A 5,111-nucleotide genomic window follows, 5' to 3' on the forward strand; every position below is an offset into this window, starting at 1 on the left:
TTGTTTGTGTTTGCATGTGGCCTGAATTACACAAAGGAGGATCTTAAAATATGAAACAGAGCAATGGAAGAATTTATGTAAGGTGATTTTTCTTCTCAGCATGTTGCACATTTCTTTTCGTATTTAAATTCTAAACTTGACATCTATTTGTAGTAAGAATTCTCTGTTGGTCATTAGAAAAGCAGAGAAAATTCCTATAGTACCCAGCATCTTGCGGCAGCCTGATAAAAAAGACATCGAAGACATGATGAAGACCTCTTCTTCTCTTCCATCTGCTTTCTTGAGTACCATCCTAGGTCCAGATACATGTATGTATCCCTAATGCAAACAGTAAAATGTACTGCACATTTTATCGATTCCTTATAGTTATCAGAAATAGTGTTTCCTACTGTTCCAAGGGGAATAGATAATTTTAAAAAAATATGTATTTCTGCAGAGGACTTTGAGAACAGATCCTACCCCATTCATGCATCTTTGACAGCGTTATTTTCCACTCTTCCAGTTCATCTTGTTAAAGTTGCAAATTCTGTCCCTAGGGTATAAATTTGACAGACAAGTAAGCATATGGAGTCAGGTTTTGAGATTATCTGGGATGAGCCACTTTAAATTTGCACTATGGGCCATAATGGAGTCTGAGCCCATCATAGGTCAGAGCCGTAGATAGACCGTCAGGAATAGCTCTGGAAAACAAGAAAAAAGTAGATCATATTCAAAGTGGTGAAGGCTGTTCACAAGATGGCATGCTTCCTGCTTGGGAAGAAGAATTCTGCTCCATTTTAGGGCCAAACTTTTGGGTGAACCTTAAAGTAGGTATTTGGTTTCTTGTGTTTATTCCGACTGCTGTGACAATTAGTTTCTGATCAGGTCTAATTCTAAGAGAGGTCATTTCCATCTGACTGTCTGTTTTTTCTTTTGAATTTTGTCTTCAGTCCTTGTAAAGGTAACTATCAGATTGCTGATAGCTGATAGTTTAGAAGGTTTCCCCAGAAGAAGTAGGTAGAGTATAAAACTGAAGGTTGTTGGAGACTATGGTGGTTGTAGGCACGCTGCCTTTGTCTGACTTCCCTCTCTTGGGGAATGGGGAGAAAAATGTAAGGATGGCAAAAAGACTTGTGGACTGAGATCATGTCAGTTTAATAACAAAAGCAAAAGCTGTTCACGCAAGCAAAGCAAAAAGAGGAATTCATTCAGTACTTCCCGTCGGAGGCAGATGTCCAGCCACTTCCTGGGAAACGGGGCCTCAGCATGCCTAATGGTTCCTTGGGAAGACAAATGCCATAGCCACAAATGTCCCCCCTTCCTCATCCTTTCCTTGAGCTTTCATTGCTGAGCACAAAACCATTTGATATGAAATATCCCTTTGATCAGTTTGGGTAAGCTGTCTTGGCTGTGTCCCTTCACAACCTTTTGTCCACCCCCAGCCCACTGACACTGGGGGGTGTGGGGTGTGTGGAGAGTGAGCCTTGATGGTATACAAGCCCTGTTCAATAGCAGACAAACCACTGGTGTGTTAACACTGTTTTAGGCATGCAATTGTGAAGCACAGCAACATATGGGCTGCTATGAAGGAGGTTAAATTTATAACTTCATCCCAGCCAGACCCCGTACAGAGAGAAAAATAGGAAACTTTCAGCCACCCTCATGGTTATAACTCACCCACCTGTCTTTCAAGCAGTGGAGAGGGAGGTTGAAACTGCTTCTGAAAGAGGCCAGCTTCAGCCTTACTAGCTGAAACATGAAATCTGCTGTACGTATTATAATAGCTTTGGAAGATTTCAAAGTTGTAGCTGCTTCTCTTTTGTCTGATTTTTCTAAGAAGTTCTTTTCTGATGTGAACCCTGAATTGATAATCAACAGAAGGGTCTGTTCATGCTACTGTGATGGATAAGTGTAAGCTACGTAACTCGAAATTAATTTATTGTGCATTTATTACTTTCCAATCCAATCGCATAGCCTATATTAATAAGGAATGTCTTGTTTGTCATCATATATTTTGAATGGCATTACAGGTTAGAATTATTTTCAAACAGTGTTGTCAGTATATATTTATAAACCACTGCGAAGTACCTGCTGGCTTCTGAATCTAGCAGCAGAATACTCTATGAACCAAATGCAAGTATTCCATCAAGATGGATTTCGTTGGTTTTTTGGTTTTTTTTTTTTTTTTTTTTAGGAGGAATGATCAAATTTAATAGAGATAGATAGTTTAACAATGTTATAAAATGAAATGTTTCAGCAAAGTGTAGTTTCCATTGAAAATTACAAGCATTCCAAAAAAATTATTATAGGACCTCCAGTCTTGGTATATTAATCTCCGAAAAGTACTCAGAGATAATAATTTGTGCTTTTGTGGTAAAAATGTTTAAATGAATAAATGGATCCATGTTGTCTACCTTTGTAAGGAGATAACATCCTTCTGCTGAACTAGAGGAGTTAGAGAGGGACTCAAATAATCTTGTCACTGTATATTACATAGTGAGTTTTGCAACAAATAAAGATACGTTCAACACTTTGAGACAGCCAGCGTTGTCTCTGGTTTAGTGGGCATTGTGGAATGACTCAGAGGCCTGAATTTCTGTCTCTAGGGTATCTAACATCAAGGAGATCGACACTCCGGCCCAACTTGATGTCATCTGCAAACTTACTGAGGGTGCACTCGATTCCCTCATGCAGATCATGAATACAGATATTAAGCCCTAATACTGAGCCCTGGGGAACACCACTTGTGACAAGCCACCGACTGGTTTTAGATCCATTCACCACAACTCTTTGGGCCTGGCCATCCAGTGAGTTTTTTACCAGGTGAAGAGTACACCAATCCAAGCCATGAGCATCCAGTTTCTCCAGGAGATCGCTTTGAGAAATGGTGTCAAAGGCTTTACCAGGTAAACAACATGCAGAGCCTTTCCCTCATCCAGTAAAGCAGGTCACCGTATCATAGGACATCAGGTTAGTCAAGCAGGACCTCTCATAAACTCGTGCTGACTGGGCCTGACAATTTGGTTGTCCTGTATATGCCTCCTGATTGCACTCAAGATGATCTGCTCCATAACCTTCCACGGCACCAAGGTCTGACTGACAGGCCTGTAGTTCCCCGAATCCTCCTTCTGGCCCTTCTTGGAGATGGGTGTCACATTTACTAACCTTGGATTGACTCGGACCTCCCCAGTTAGCCAGGACTGTTGATAAATGATGAAAAGTGGCTTGATGAGCACTTCACCAGCTCCTTTGGTACCCTTGGGTGTATCCCATGTGGCCCCGTGGACTTCTGTGCATCTAAGTGGTGTGTCTGTCTTCCAGCTCAAGGGGCTGGGTACCTTCAGAGCGACTGGTCTTACTATTGAAGGGTGATGCAAAGAAGGCATTAAGTACCTCAGCCTTTTCCCCATCCCTTGCCACTGTTTCCCCCCACATCCAATAAAGGGTGGAAATTCTCCTTAGCCCTCCTTTTCGTGCTAATGAGATACAAGATGAATGAGATCTGATTTTACAAGCCCACATATTAGCAGAGTAAAAAATCAAAATAAAAACTTCCAGAGGTGATTACAAAATAAAATATTTTAATGTCCCTTCTCTTTGTTTCTATGGCACCAAGTAACTAGAGTATTTGGTGTAATATTTTAGATTTTATGGAAGGATGGAGATTACTTCTGGTTTTATATAAATTTTACTTATTTTGGGTTAAACTTTTTAAGGTTTTTGTCAGAAAACAAGGCTGCAGTGCCCGTTGCTTGCTGTCATGTTTTTTTTTTCCATTGAACCATTAGACATTTGATCTAATTAATTAGTAGGCTGTATAAAAATGATTAAAATAATGTATAATCACTCTTGATAGTGGTTTGTACTTTCCGTACTACTGCTAACAAAGACTCATTGTAATCACAGATTTACATTTCTAGGTCTTTTCAGTATTACTGTAGCCTAAAAATCCAAGGTGCCAATGCAGAGAGATTTTTTTTTTTTTTTTGGTGCATGAAATGGAATCTGTTAAGATACAAGAAAAGCCACCTCAGAGTGACAGAGAAAAAAAAGGAATATCATTAAACATTGAAAATTAATTTAGTTTCCAGAAAGTCACATGTACTGATTTACCATTTCCCACTTCATCATGATCTGTGCAAAGTATAATTTAACATATGAAATGCTTTAGTGATTCAAAAAAATTATTCTAAATTTTATAAACTGCTCTTGCAAGTATACTGCATTTTGTTGATCCCCTTTATGTTTTGTGCTTTATTTAAAGTATATTAATATTTAAAGTATTGATGGATTTGAATGACAAAAGTAAGATTCCCCTTAGTTTCAGACATTTCATAGCTTTTGGTGTCAGAAAGAATGCCTAGATATTATTCTGTTTCCTATATAGGAATATTAACTGAAGGTCCAAGATTGGTCTTTGTGTTATATGCAACAGCTTACAAGAAGAATCAAAGGGTAATTAGGTGGTTGTTGCCACTATCCAAAAGTGGTACAAATAGATTTCAGTTTAAAAGAAGAATTTATTTTTTAATATTTAAAAATGCAAAGGAAAATATCTGATGTGTCCTTTACATCTTCTAACAAGTACAAGACAAATTCTGTTATCTATATTTCATCACTGAGTAATAATTTAATTTTCAGTCATTTCCAGAATAATCTCACTTGTTTCCAGGGAAAGTTCCTTCCAAATGAGTCCCGAAAGGTGTGAGCAGTACTGATCAGTGGGATCTTAACTTACTTCCCACCACCACCAGCCTCTCAGCTGACCTGACCCCGGAGGCAACTGGAAAAAGGGCAGCCATAATGGATGCTAAATTCTGAAGAAGAGGAGCTTGGTTTGGCCACAATCTTTCATGTTTCTTGTTCATATCTGTACAGTGTTGTAAGTGAAATACAAGACTATGACTTCATCTTCACTTCTTCTGAGTACATGCACTCTGGCCCTTTTGCAATGACCTTTGTATGACTTCAAAAAAGTCATAAATTAACTGTAAGGCACAAAATGAACTTCTGAGACACTTGTGAAGTGTAAACATGTAAGAAGAGATTTGGTATTAAAATCGAGGAAGACACAGGAAAAGAAAAAGATGGCAGAGACTGATATAGAGAAGGGAAAGCGCTCACTGGCTGAA

Source organism: Pterocles gutturalis, unplaced genomic scaffold, assembly GCF_000699245.1.
Source record: "Pterocles gutturalis isolate BGI_N339 unplaced genomic scaffold, ASM69924v1 scaffold29651, whole genome shotgun sequence".
NCBI lineage: Eukaryota > Metazoa > Chordata > Aves > Pterocliformes > Pteroclidae > Pterocles > Pterocles gutturalis.